Source organism: Sminthopsis crassicaudata, chromosome 1 (assembly GCF_048593235.1).
Source record: "Sminthopsis crassicaudata isolate SCR6 chromosome 1, ASM4859323v1, whole genome shotgun sequence".
Lineage (NCBI taxonomy): Eukaryota > Metazoa > Chordata > Mammalia > Dasyuromorphia > Dasyuridae > Sminthopsis > Sminthopsis crassicaudata.
The window spans coordinates 644,747,901-644,763,263 of record NC_133617.1 but is presented as its reverse complement, the minus strand read 5'-3'; the positions used below and the strand labels follow the sequence as shown (position 1 = coordinate 644,763,263).

The 15,363-nt window shown below is 36.6% G+C and overlaps 1 protein-coding gene across 1 annotated transcript in view; it reads left to right on the top strand.

The window, feature by feature from the left end:
• Nucleotides 1-648: 648 nt before the first annotated feature.
• MPDZ (multiple PDZ domain crumbs cell polarity complex component) overlaps nucleotides 649-15,363 on the top strand; it is a 221,149-nt gene continuing 206,434 nt past the window's right edge. The window contains 1 exon segment of the mRNA XM_074282905.1: nucleotides 649-841. The gene's annotated coding sequence lies outside the window, so the exon portion shown is untranslated.

Sequence of the window (15,363 nt, the reverse complement as noted above, 5' to 3'; positions counted from 1 at the left end):
GATCCAGTGTTAAAGAAAGATAACTCCTAAAATGGTACACTTAATCTCCCTCACTGTGAGTCATCATGGACTAGTTTTTAACCGAGTAGCCAAAACAGCTGAAAGTCTCCATTTTCTTTTCAGCCCTGGCGGGGCCCAAAGATGACCTGCTTGCCTAGGGAGCTTCTTTTCAAATGGGAAAGCTTGGCCCTAGTAGCGCATAGTAAAGAGCTAAGCCCTCACTCCTTAAAGGGACAATGGCGGTGCCCAGCCTCAATAGGATTACCCCAGTATTTCTCATTCACTGCTTTGTATTTAAAATAAATACCCCCACAGGCCTAAGAAAGTAGCTTGTCTTGTGTGGGCGCTTTATTTCAAAGTCCAGTTCTGCTCCAAGGCAGAGAAATGTGCCAAGGCCGGCGTGGGTTAGGGTTGGCTGCAGCGCTCTCTGGGGTCATCCGCACCGTGAAGGCTGTGGGGCTGAGAGGAGTTGTCATGGTTTCCTCTCCTAACTCCTTTCTTCACGCTGAGGCGGCTGCCAGGCTTGGCGCAAGAGCGTCTCTAAGTAGCGGCAGGGGGAGTGAGGGGGTTGCGGCGCAGAGGACTGGCGTCTGGCCGCTGGATGGCTGAGCAGGATTAAGTTTCCTGGTAGTGAGTGTATGTGTGCGTGTGCGTGTGTGTTTATCTATCCTGTAGCTCTTCTCTGGGCCGTTACTTCAGAAGAGAGCGGTTGGCCAGGCGAGAAAACCAGAGCCACAAACGACCCTCTCCCCACTTCCCGATTCCCCCGCCTCCTCTCCTTCCTTAGTCCCCGCCCGAGGCAAATCCCACCTAGCTGGGGAGGGCTGCAGGAACGAGCTGGGTAAGGAGTTGGAGCTTGGAAACTTTCCTAAGGGGCGGTGGAGGCGCGATGGGGTGAGGGGGGGGGGGGATGAGGAATGTTCCCTCTCTTCTCCCCCAGCCCAGCCCTTGTTCAATTCCCGAGGAATGTTCCATCAGGATCTCGTGATTCCGCGTGTAGTTTGTTTGCGCGCGCTTGCGGGGTGGGAATACGGGGTGCGTTGGCACCCATCCTAAAAACGCCTGTGGCTTTCTTTACAAAGAAAAAAACAACAACCGCTTCTCCCTTGTCTCTTTAAAAGGACAGGGTTTGGAAGTTTCCTTTGGCCGATTCCATCCTCTCTCCTTCTCGCTGTGTTCCCCCTCTCCTAAACATGGAACAGAAGTTCTCTTTTTTCTTCCTCCTCGGATAGAGGGATGCAAAGAACGTTGCTTTTTAGGGGGCCGAGGGAAGGGGATAACACCATGGACATGCAGGAAAGGGAATGGAGAGGGATGCGTGCGTGTGTATGTGTGTTTGTATGCGCCGGGCTGTTGGGGGTGGGGGGATGGGGAAGGGTAAGGTTTGGAAGCCTGTTGCTTTCTCTATGTTGCCGTATCCTCTGAGATTTCAGCGCTGGGGCTGCAGTCAAGACTACTTCAGAGATGTTACTGGTGACTGGATTGAGAGAGAGCTTCTATTAGGGGGTTCCGAGAGGGCCAAAGGCTAGGGATGCTGCTCTATAGACATCTGCTTGGCTCTTGGGAAGCAGCGTAGAAGCAGCTACGAAGGCGGCGACGGCGGCGAGCGATAGCGACTGTGGCAGCTGTGGCCGGGGACCCGGATCAGAGCTGCGTAATTGGTAGGAGGCAGAGTAGAGCAAACACCAGCACCGTTTCTGTCCTTGCATCTGCGGCTAGTTTCAGTTGCGAATTTTTAGTTGTCACCTCCTTTTCATTTCCCCAGTTCAGGCCCCTTTCTCCCGCCGCCTTCGCCTTTGTTTGTGATCTCTGCTTTAGAAAACATCTTTGAATGCAGAGTTATTTTGGAAATGTCCCGTGTGTGTGTGTGTGTGTGTGTGTGTGTGTGTGTGTGTGTGTGTGTGTGTGTGTGTGTGTGTGTGTGTGTGTTTGGATGGGGGTGGGGATGGGTGGGGGTGAGGAGGATAAAGTGGATCTATGTTTTAGCTTATCTTTACTGCAGCACAAAGGCTGGGCTATCCTTTACAACTACCCACATGAAATTTCAAGTTTGGACTGCCGGAGAAGGAGGAGGAGGACGAGGAGGAGGAGGAGAAGGAGGAGGAGCTGGTAGAGGAGTGGGGTGGGGGATGGGAACATGTTACATGCGCAGTTTGGGTGATAGCAGAATGTACATTATACAAATATATGCAGACCCAGTATCGTGAAACATCTTATATTTTCTGCCTATCCATTCCCGGATTGCTGACTTATTGTTCCCAGTAAAAGCATCTGGAAAGTGGAATATACTTCTGGTGTGGTGACCTTTTTTTTTTCCTGCTTATGAGATAATGGAGAAACAAATTCACCAGCTAGGAAGGAAGCTCCTCTCCTTTCTGATGGAGAGACAAATCTGAAAACAAAACAAAACAGTCAGCTCTGTCTATAACTCATGTTTGGTGGGCAACCCTGTTATTAACTGTTCCCTTTGTGTCTCTCCATAACCATTTGGTTTTTATACTTCTTTGACATGGTCTTTTTTATCTGATACTGTGGCAATCTTTACTTTGTAAAGCTTTAAATACTATAGGAATAGCGTTGATGATGATGATTGATGATGATTGATGATGATTGAGGATGAGGATGAGGATGAGGATGATGATGAGAATTTTGACTGAAACCAATGGAGGAAATATTTGTTAGGTTTTTAAAGGTTACATAGCCGTTAGTGATAATTAATGTTTAGTTACAGTTTAATATTTAGAATGGCAACTGTACCTTGGAATAAATGAGAGAGATCTTCAAACTTTAAATTATTGTATAAACGAATATTATTATTATTACTACACCCACATTTGAATTTCTTAAATTGACCTAAGACCTTTCTAATATAAAATATTGTGAGTGATAATACTGGCAAACTCATATCTTTAGATATGGTTTGGTCCACATATTGAAGCCTATTTACTGAGACACCAATTTATTCAAGATAGCCAGATGGATTCTGCCGTAGTGGAGAGGACTAATTAAAGCCATTTAAGTTTTGCAAATCAGATGTCTCACAAATATCCTATAATGGGTTCATTGCTTAAGTTAGTTAAAGTAGTTTTAAGCTCTTTGGAGCCAGCCTTAAGCAAAATGATGAAGTAGAGAACATTTGTTTTTCATAACCTCTTCCCTCTTTTCAATGTTAGAGAAAGTTAATGAAGTAAAACTTTATTATGATCTTATCAACATTTTGATTTCATTGATGAATGTATAGTATTGCAAACATATCTGTCTTTTTTTCTTTTGACTTTGTTTTTCTTTCCTGTTTTTTGTTGTTGTTGTTTGGTATTTTTCTTGGGTTAGTTTGCTAAAATTGGATTTGGAAAGACCAGGTGCAGTCCTCATTCTACTATTTATTACTTGTATGGCTGAGGACAAGTCATTCCTTTATGCTTCAGATTCTTCATCTGTAAAGTAGAGATACTAAGACCTGTAATGTTTGGCTTACAGGGTTGTTGGTAAAGGTCTAAAGATAGAATGCAAACTTTAAACATTAGTCATTTTTATTTTATTATTTTTATTTATTTATTTATATTTTATTTATTATTTTATTTTGATGAGCAATAATAATAACCCCCCCCTTCCCCTTGCCTTTAGGCCCTCTATTATTACCCTTATATTCTGGAAAGCCACATCATTGGCTAGTTGAGAGAAAGGAGAAGGATAGTTGCTCATTCCCTGGGAAGAGCTGTTTTCATTCTCTTTTAAGGTTCATTATATAAAAGGTCCTATTTTATCTGTACCTCCTGCATCATAAACAGTAAAGGGTAGTGCAGTCTTGCCCCTAAGCAATTGTGCACATTATCTTTACAGCCTGGAGGTACTCCAAGAAACCCAGTTGGAGTGTAGTTTTGGATACTGACAGTCCTGGGTGATTAGTTTTAGCCTACAGCTTCCCCAGGGGATCTGTTTCCAAAATGGACTAGCTCCAGAGATCTAGAGGGAGAGGGAAAGATGTGAACATCTTAGAGAACAGGGAATTGTTGGATTCATTTAGAGAAGTACTTAAGGAGTTTGGTTTGTATTTTAGAATTGCTCCATTCCACTGAGGATACTATAGAAGTCATCATGGTTTAATGGTAAGAATCCTAAATTTGAAAGACTTGACTAGGACATCTCCAGGCTCTCTTCCACCTCTAAATCCAGAATCCTGATTTAATTAGCTTTCCTGTGGTGACTGTGGGGCACTGCAGTTTTCTCCCCTCTCTTATTGGTTTTCATGACTTCATAAATTTAGATTTCTTAGATAATGGCACCATTAATTCATTTTAGCCTGAGAAACATTTATTTGGAGACTGCTAGATGCAAAGGCACCGGTGAGATGTAATACTCTTGGAACGCCAGTTGCATGTTTTCCATCTGAGTTTATTTCAGGACATTATTATTTGTATTTCAGCATTCTACATTCCTGATCCAACAAAATTATGCTGATATATTGATGATCATAGCATTTAGAGCTGGAAGAGTCACTGGAAGTTGTCTCTTCCAACTCAGATAAGGCCAAAATAGTAAAGTATGAATTCATTAAAAACAAAACAAAAACAAAAAAAACAAGTAACAGAGTTGGTATTTGAACCTAGGATATTGGACTCCACATTTGGGCTGTTTTCCATTCTCCTACTATGTCTGATGTCCCACTGTATTTAAAAGCACTTTCTAAATATGAATTTAGATGGTTGGATTTTTTACCAATGTCTGCATATTGATTGCATTCATAAATGGGCCTTGCATAAAATGAATTTTATGTAGTTAAGTAATCTTTGGTTAATTCAGATTTCCATTGTGCTTTTAAGAATGAAATAGCTGTAAAATGAATGTGGCTATTGTTTTTCTTTGAAGACTTCTTCCACACCAAAGTCACTTGGCCTCTTGATTTACTTTATCTAAATATCCTCAACCTCCCTTTTTTGCCCTGGCTTTTCTGGTTCTGTTATTGAACTACAAGAGAGATTATGGGCTGACTTCCTTTCTCCTTCTGCTCCTCCAAACAGGAAATCACTCATTTTTTTTTTAAGGGGGTTTATTACAAAGTGGTATAGGGAGTTAGGCTATTCCACAGAGTATGAAAACAAATAATAAGGGAATATTACAAAGCAATGTATTTTCAGCCAATCTCCCTTTTCGATGCCCATTTTATTGCTTGTATTTCCTTCCTGTTCTCTCTGTCTCTCTCTTTTCTGGTTGAAGGCTATTTTGGATCTTCATAGATTCACAGAATTTTAGAGTTTGAAGTGATCTCAGCAGCTACCTTCTAGTCCACAGTTTACCTTAAAGGAATCACATTCAAGACTAATGGTTAGCCAGTTTCTGCTTAAATACACCAAGGAACAAGAACTATCCACCACTCAGAATAGCCCATTGTCCTTTTGGACAGCTCTAATTATTAGGAACTTTTTCTTGCCTTCTACCCTAAATCTGCTTCTTTGTAACTTTCACACATTATTTTTGATCCTATCCATTTGGCATCAAACAGAAAAGTCTAATCCCTCTTCCTTATAACAACTCTTTAATTACTTAAAAATCCTTAACTTCTTTCTCTCCCTTCCCCTTCCCTCTAACATAAACTTATGGCTTCTTTTCTCTGATTTAAAGTTTCTCGTTTTCTTCAACTAGCTGTGTTATTTGTTATTTTCCTAAGGCAATTGGAGTTAATTGACTTGCTCAGGGTCACACAGCTGGGAAATGCTCAGTGTCTGAGGTCACATTTGAACTCAAGTCATCCTAATTCCAAGGCTGGCTCTCTATTCATTGTGCCATCTAGCTGCCCCCAACAATTCTTATATATCATGATATGATAAGTACTTAGGACCCATTACATCCTAATTGCCCTATTCTGATAAACTGATACTCCAGTTTATCAGTGTAATTTATAGTTCTTAGAATTGAACACATTTAAGATGAAGGCTGATGAGGGCAGAGTACCCTTGCTGTTGACAGAAGAAATACCACTTTAAGTGCAGCTTGAGGACACATTAATTTTTGGTATCACGTCATATAACTGGTTTTATATTGATCTTGCAGTCCATCTAAAACCCCAGATCTTTTTTTCAGAATACCTGTTGTTTAATCATTACTCCACAATCATATACAACTGAATTTTTGTACACAGTGTAAAACTTGACATTCATATCTATTGCTTAACAGGACCTTTTTAGATGCTGTCATCCATTATTGTAGCTATCCTTTCCAGCATAGTAACATCCACATAGAATGCCTTCTAGGTCCGTATCTAAGTCATTGATATGCTACATAGCACATGGATCAAACAAAGATATTTGGGGTACTCTATCGGATTCCTCCTTTGATGATGACCTTAAACTATTAACAACTACTCTTTGAGTTTTGTATCATTCAATTTTATTTACTATTTCTTCTGCATCTCTCCATTTTTCCTACAGGCATGGCATGAAATACTTTATCAAAACTTTGCTAAAATCTAGATATACTGTATCCATTGCACTCACCCAATCTATTAGTTGAGTGATTATGTCAGAATAAGGGAATGAGATTAGTTTGGCTTAATCTGTTATTTGTTTTCAAATATTATACATATTATATGTTGTATATAATATTATATAGTCATATATATATATAATTATTTTGAATTTGATAAATATGAATATTTTAATGGAAACTCCCCCCAAATAAGATTGTATACAAAATTAGGAATTCATTCTGTATAGATTGGTGTTTTTACAAAGTATATAATAAATCCAAAATGTTTCAGACCTGCCTTGATTGTATCTTTCCCAATAAACTTTCTTATATTTTCTGGATGAAAAAAACAAAAACAAACTTTAATCAGCTTCCTTCTCTCTTTCTTTCCCTCCCTCTTTTCTTCCTTCTTTCCTTTCTCCTTTTCTCTCTTCCCCCAAATCACAATTCCCCATTAATAAAAAGCAAACCAAAATAAGCAACACAACTTGTAACTTTTGGCAAATATTATGTTTCATTCTGCATCTGAAGTCCATTATTTCTGGTTGATGATTCCTTGTAATCAGTACTTTTCCTATCAACCATATCTTTAATGACCTAGTTTAGACTTTTTCCAAGAATCAAAATTAAGTTTCAACACAGATTTATAGTGTGTAGACTTTACTTCCATCCCTCCCACTTTTTTTCTTTGAAAATTAAGAAAAATATTTGTCAGGTTTTGTGGTTCATTTATTTAAGGTGTAGTGATTCAGTAATCATATCTTCTAGTTTTCTGACAACCAGATGACTAATTCATGTGATTCAGGTGACATAAATTCAACAGGAGTAGCTAGGTGATTTTTTACCATCTTCTGACTTTTTTTGAATATGAACTTCCATTTTGTCCTGCTAGTTCAAGGACTAAGGTTATTCTCTTTGCCATAAAAAAATAGAATCACAAGAATTGAACAGCTTGTTTCAGAATGATCCTTCTTTACTGTTTTAGATATTGGTCTCAAACCATCAAGTTCCATTAGCAAAGTTATACTTTTTTTTAGTTCTTATAGAATTTTTTAGTATCCTTTCCCTGTTTCTCTAGTTCTTCATAGTGAGCCTTCTCAGTCCTAGGAAGAATTAGATCTTGCCCTTTACTTTAGAAAATGAAATTGAGTTTTTACTCTATCCTCTCCTAAGGTTTGTCCTTTTTTGCATTTAAGAGTGTTTGTTTCTACTAGAATACTTTATTGAGTCCATTCTTGGAAAAATTGATGCTTTAACTTTTTAGAAGTTCTTTCTTCTTCCACTTAATAAAAAAGTGAGTAGTGTTCTACTTATAATTAAGAGAATATAGACAGCATTGTTATGATAAGATGCAACTATAGAAAAAACCTTGGATTAGGAATGGAAGCCTGAATTCTGCCATTTATTAGTTGAATGTTTTCTAACAAGTCATGGAGCTTCTCAGAGACTCACATTTCTTATCTGTAGAATAAGAAGTTTGGATTAGATGATCTTTAAACCCAATTATCCTATGATCTAAGTTCTTTGAGCTCTACAAAGAGGGAGATAATTTTGTTACTCTTTTTCATTCTTACCACATCTAGAACATTAAGTTTAATTCTGGCTGCTATACTTTAGAAGAAACAGTGACAAGCTAGAGTACATGGAAGTGGAGACAAGGAGAGAAAGGCAGAGAGACCAGGCTGGTGAATAGATTAAAAATCTGGCTTGTGAGTATTAATGGAAGAAAGGGAGACTAATAGTCTAAAGAAGAAAAGGCCTAAGGAGAACATGATAGTAGTCATGAATAAATCAGTCAGTCTTTATTATTTGAATGGCTTTCATATGGCAGCCAGATTAGTTGTTCTTCCTAATGCTAGGAATTATAGGAAGGTGAATTTCAGTGCAAAAGAGATACTCCCCAATAATTAGAGCCATTCAAAGTGGAGTAAGAGACCTTGGGATTGATAGTGAGTTCCTTGACACTATAGGTCTTTAAATAAATGCTGAATGACAACTTATTGGGCATTTGGTAGATGAGATCAGTAATTTAAGTGGAGTTTGCTCTGTATGATCAATTGTGATTTTATAATTCTTTAAAAAAATTTTTTTTAATTGTTACTGTGAAGTGATTCCAAAATGTACAGTTTATACTCTCTTAGTATGGAGTTAGCTTCTCTCCCTATAAATCTTGACAAACATTTGGGTTTCCTTCTGGACTACATGGTTTAAGCCAGTGTGATCCTTAGGACTATACTTCACATGTTGGTGGTATTTACAGTATTTCTCCAGGGCAATTTTTTTTCTTTCTTAAAGCCTACTATCTCTTGTTGCTTTCCCCTCTAGTTCTGCTTCTGTGCCTTACTTCCTGATGAAGTGGTCATCGATGCTGAGATGATAGATGCTTTGGACCAAAATGAGCAGTGACTACTTTCCTTTTTCTTTCCCCTTAATCCACTGCATTTATTATCAACCATTGAGCTCTTTCCTATGCCTATCTTGCCTCTAGGGCCCATGTCCTTGACCTGTAACTTGTGGACTGTTCTGTGGATAGATTTTAGAGGAAGCATGAACCTGAATAGGGAAAAAATATAACATATTCCCCTATTTTTACTAACCTCTCACTGAATTTGTCATTTCCTTCAATTATATGGGCAGGAAACAGTATTCTGAGAAGTATTATATATACATCAATCAGACTGACAAAGGGGTACATGATAAAAACAAACAAAAAAAGATGAAGAATCCCTGTTTAGGAAATCACTTGTATACATTCCATTCTTCACTGTTTGTGTGTATGTGTATATATATACATATATATATATATGTATATGAAATATTCTAAGGTGAATGACCTTGGATATCTTTGATGTGTGACTAACCTTTACCTGCTTTCAGCCACTTTCATAGCTTTTGAGAAAATTTGTTCTTGTCTGCCTGTTTTTCCAGGGAAGTCTTTAAATACTTGGAGAAGACATCACCTAACTCATCAACAGGTTTAAAACTAGTCCATCATCCACAGGCTATTTGAATCTGAATCTAAAAAGATTTTATTGGGTGTCAGTACAGTATATGCTACAGCTTCTTGGAGCCACAAAAAGGTCACAGGAAATTTGTAGCTTAGCTGATAGAATTTATTTCTCCACCTTCTGGACTCTACATCTGGGGACCATTCCACTTTATTACCCTTGTATTGCTCCTCATATATACACTTTCCTTCTTTCTTGCCTGTCGATTTTAGTTACATAAACAACAAAGGAAGATTAAACTAAAATATTGCCTGATTAAGATTAAGAATATTGACCCATCTGACTTTTTTTTTTTTTTTTTTTGTTAAGTAAAGCATGAATCAAGTACTGGATTAAAAATAACAATTAACACATACTTAGAACCAGATGGGATAATTTAAGTTCAAGAAATGCAGTGATTGCTATGGAATAGTATAGATTGTCTTGTTCTGAATTTTTAATGGATTTCTGTTTACATTTGTCACCTCATAAAATTATTTAGTTCAGTTCAAGAAACTTTTATTAAATATCTGCTGTGTTTGGCACTGGGCATTCATTGATTTAAAATGAAACAGACCTGCCTTCAAGTAGTTGAATATATAATGGAAGTAGATGGATGGAATATGTTTTATCTACACATACATACACAGTTTGATAAACATTAAAATATTAGAGACATGGGAGAGCTAAACAAAGTGCTTTAAGAAAATTTAATGAAAAATTTCTTCAAGGGAAGTCTTGTAATGCTTGGAGTACACATCTTCTAACTATCAGTGATTAGGAAAGACTTCATGGAGGAAATATTTAGGTTAGGCTTTGAAAGAAAGGAAGGATTTTTCCAGGTGGCAATGTGGAGAGAATGTATTGCAAACATATGATATTTGCAAGAAAGCCAGAGACTTCAAGATAAGGTAACTGAAAAATTAGTAGTCCAATATGATTAGAATAGTATTTGAATGAAAGTAATGGGAAATAAAGCTGAGCAGGGATTTTGGAGGTCAATTGCCAAAGGATCTCAAATGCCAGGTTAATAATTTATATTTTAGCCTACAGAGAGTTGAGAGACACTGAAATTGGCTTAAACTATTTAAAGATTAATTTGATGGAAATATGCTTTCAGATTCTGGGAAACTTGTTAGGTTCTTGTTATCTAGATTGGAGGTGATGCGAGCCTGAACTATCAAGTTGGAGATGTGAGTGGAGAGATTCACTAACTCTAAATGAAATAGCAAAAGGAAATATTCTTTTGAATAGCTCAAGCAAAAATCTCAATTGCCAGTGGATTATTGCCTTAATAAAAGTTGCTTTATAACCTTAATATTTATATTTGTTCCTTTGAGTCCTGTAATGAAATATACTTAATGAATGTAGTTAAATAGTAGATGAGTTAATTAAGAATCAAATAATCAAGTTTATTGAAAGACGAGATCCTTTTAAATGTTTCTGTGAGAGCCCACCATTTGGATGCCTGTGATTCTATAAAAATACAAATGATAGCTTGCATGTATGTATGTGTGTATGTGTATATATGTATATATATACATATATACATATACACACTCATAAATATGATGCATGCATTCATGATAAGTGTTAAAGAATACATGAATTCATATTTATGGGGATATAATTATCTGATCACTTTTAATCTTATATTTTTCTTTTAATATAATAACCTATTTGGAGATTTAAGTATTTTTAATATCTGGGCTGTTAGGAATCTTTCCATTGAAATCTGAGCTGTTATGGTGGAGTGAAAAGTGACTTTGCAGGCAGAGGACCTGATTGTGAATCTTACCTCAGATACTGCATGTACAATTTCTTCTCCTTGGGAAGTAATTTAATTTTTGATTGATTGGTAGTAGAAAAGATTATGACTGGATTTAATATTGGAAATAGAACTACAATTTATGTTTTTTACCTTCTTATAATTTTGAATAATTTTAATAGCAGTTCCTTAAATATGCCGTTGATCCATATAACCCTGTGTTCACCCAACATTTACATAAGGAACTTTGGAATTCACCAGCAAATATAAGTGCTTATAGTAATGCAGTAACTTTGTGTGCTTTGTCATTGATTGATAAAAAAGACCTTACTTTTTTTCATTGTCTTTTTTTTTAAATGAAGAATTTGGGGTTGTGTGACTTGCTTAGGGTCACAAAACTAGTGAGTGTCAAGTGTCTGTGTCATATTTGAACTTAGGTTCTTCTGACTCCAGGGTTTGTGCTCTATTCATTGTGCCACCTTATCTACCCCTGAATTATCTTTTTTTTTTTTTCTTCTTTCTTTCTTTTTTTTTTTTTTTTTTTTTTTTGAGGCTGAGGTTAAGTGACTTGCCCAGGGTCACACAGCTAGGAAGTGTCAAGTATCTGAGACCAGATTTGAACTCGGGTCCTCCTGAATTCAAGGTTGGTGCTCTATCCACTGTGCCACCTAGCTGCCCCCCCTGAATTATCTTTTAAAGACAATTTGGGTTTCCTCTTGTTTAATTACTTAAATGTTTCACAAGTTTTCATATGCAGTGTTTTCCTATTGACACATAGAATTATATGAACTAAATAGTAATAGGATGGCCAATATTAGTGTTCTCACTGTACTCAAGTTCCATCTTTTAGAAAGATCTATTTATACTGATTAGATTTAGAAGAATATTCATTACATTTGGATTTTTAATTCTTGATTTTCTTAATTATTAATTATTTGTTAATTTTTAGTATTAGAAAATAGCTACCTAAAAAATTTTAAGTTATTTTAAGTAATTTCTCAGACTTGATGACTTTTATAGACTCATCTTATTTTCCTTTTTGACACAGTTAAAAGATTAGTAGATCAGAAGAATGCCGTTAATCTAGTTTAACTACATTTTAGGAAAGCATTTGAAAAAAGTTTCTCATGTTAATTCTTTTGAAATAGATGCCATGATGTGGTCGAAAAATTATTTCAGTTAGGTGGAATGAGAATTGTTTGTATAGCTGGGAAGGAAAGTTACTAATGGTTTATATTACTTTGGCAAATCCAAAGGAATGTCCCAGGGATCTGGTTCTTGGTCTTGGATTGTTTAACATTTTTTATCAGTGTATTGGATAAAGGAATATATGGTACATTTCTCAACTGATGACACTAAGTTGGAAAGCATAGCAAATGTGGTGAATGTTAGAATTGGAATTCAAAAATATTTTTTACAAACTAGATTACTAGGCTAAATTTAAATAGTTAAATTTTAATTAGACTATTTGTAAAGTCTGATTTTGGGGTTTAAAAAAATAAACCTCAGAAGCTCGAAGTTGGAGGAACATTATTCAGTAACTTCTGAACAAAGATCTAGAGGTTGTAGTGGACTCTAAAAAAGTTAATTTGGTTGTTGTGTTAAGGTAGGGTTAGTGTGTTGGACCCTGGAGGTGATCTTTCCCATTGTGTTTTGTTGTGATCAAACTATCTGGAATGTGGAGTAGTTTGTTCAGCTCTGAACACCATGCTTCAGTGATAAATTCAAAAACAGGTTTGTGACCTAAGTTCATGTCATTTGGGGATTGGGGGCTTCAAAAAAGTAGGGATACTTAGCTTGGAGAAAATAAACCTCAGAAAAAAGATCATAGTTGATAGTTGTCTGTATTTAAATATTTGAAGAGTTATTATATGGAAGTAATTAGATTTATGCTCTTTGTTCTTAATGAAGCAGAAGTATGAAAAATAAGAAGCTGCAAAGAGTAAGCTGAGGCTTAATGTAAGGAAAAAACTTCCCAAAGATTAGAACTATCCAAAAGTGAAATAAAATGTCTCAAAAGATATTGGGATTTCACTCACTGGAAGTATTCAAACAAAACTGTGCTGTCTTGTGGCTGACCAGATATATAACACTTGGTTGTCTATCTATTGGGTACTCTTAGAAGGCATTTTTCCCTAGGTTTGGCTTGGGGCTGACTAGATATAGTAGGGATGTGTAGGAAGTAGTTTGTTCTTTAACTTAATTCACTTTGGGACATACATGAAAGCTTGTTGTATATACATCAGTGTTTTCCATGTTTCAGTCTATAGACTGACCTCAGTAGATATGTGATCAACAAATCAAAGTATAGGAAAGTGATCTTAATACAATGAGAGCAGGACTTACTATCAACAGTCATACCTGGCTGTGACTCTCTATCCCAATACTCCATCATTCTGCCAATTATATTGTTATGAAAACTCTAAACCCTACCTTTTTGAGGCTTTGACCTCTTGGGCAAAGTATTATTCAAGTATTATCTGGACATCCACAGTAGCATCTGGATAGGAGACACTTGGAAAAATTCTTTTCCCCTCTCCATCCCATCATCCTATTGCTTGGTAAGTGCCTTTAAGAGGGCAGGCTTTGAGTCAGGGATTAGAATCTGGTAAGAATCCTACTTTCCCCCTCTTGGGATAATGTATTAGAGAGTATCACATAGGATAAGCAAGTAAGAATAGTGTATGATCTTTAATACATATTTCATTATCTTTGTCCTCAAACTCTTGTCTCTTCTAAACTCCCCTTTTATCTTTCTAGTCACTACATGGGTCCCATCAATTCTTTTCTCTTCCTTACCTAATACATTCAATAGTTGTCAAATTTTAGAACCCTAATGCATCTAGTGATGACAGTAATAATAATAATAATAATAATAATAAATGGCTCACATTTATATAGTGCCATAAGGTTTGCAAAGTTCTTTAGATAATTATATCATTTGATCCTCACAACAATCATGTGATTGTAGTGACTGCGTTAGAATCAGCCAGAGTCAGGATAAGCAAAAGTTTTTATTCTTGGTCTTTTTGGGTCACAGTCAAGGGATTAGATATAAGAATCTCCACACCTCCTTTCTTTCTCTCCACCACCAAAGAATGATCCTGCTTGTCCTACTCCACCCTCTGATCTTTCCTCCCCTTCTTTGTCCACATCCACAGATCCATCCAGCACAGAGTTGAGTAGGGTCATCCTCCAAGCATATGTTAACAGAGAATTGTCCAATTGGTAATTAGCCTTAAGTGATAGGTTATCTCGGTTAAGTGCATCTGCTCAGTTCTAGCCCTTTACATGTGATGAAGATGCTATTATTTTTATAATAGCTTTTAATTTTCAAAATATATATTAAGATAGTTTTCAATATTCACCTTTGCAAAACCTTGTGTTTCAAATTTTTTCTCTCCTCTTCCCCCCCTAGATAGCAAATAATTCAATATATGTTAAACATGTGCAATTCTTCTACATATATTTCCATAATTATTATGTGGTGCAAGAAAAATCAGATCAAAAAGGAAAAAAATTGAGAAAGAAAACAAAAATCAAGCAAACAACAACAGAAAGGTGAAAATACTATGTTGTGATGTTATGATCCACAGTCAGTCCTCATAATTCTCTTTCTAGATGAAAATGGCTATTGTATCTGGACTGAATCACCTCATTGTTGAAAAGAACTTTATGTCCATTATGATTGATCATTGCCTATTCTTATTGCTGCTGTGTACAATGTTTTCTTCATTCTACTCACTTCACTTAGTATCAGTTCCTTTATGTCTCTCCAGACCTTTCTGAAATTCTGCTGATCATTTGTTATAGAACAATAATTGTAACATGCCCTCCTGGCAGTTACTATTACCAATCTGTCCTAGGCCCAACAGAGTACCTTTGACTACTGACCTTTGCAGTGTCAACTCTACCCGGCTCCCCTCCTCTGAGGCCTTCAAAGGTCTCTGGCCATGATTTCTTGAATCTATAGTTTAATAACCGGTAGCACACTCAAGAACAGCCACGTGTAATCTTAAAAGCCTTTATTATATCTACTCACATAATGCCCTGACTTGATGCCCTGACTTGTTAGTTCCCTAATGAACACCTCGTCTGAGACCCACGTCCACTACCAAACTTCTTACCTCTCTTGGCTATCCAACA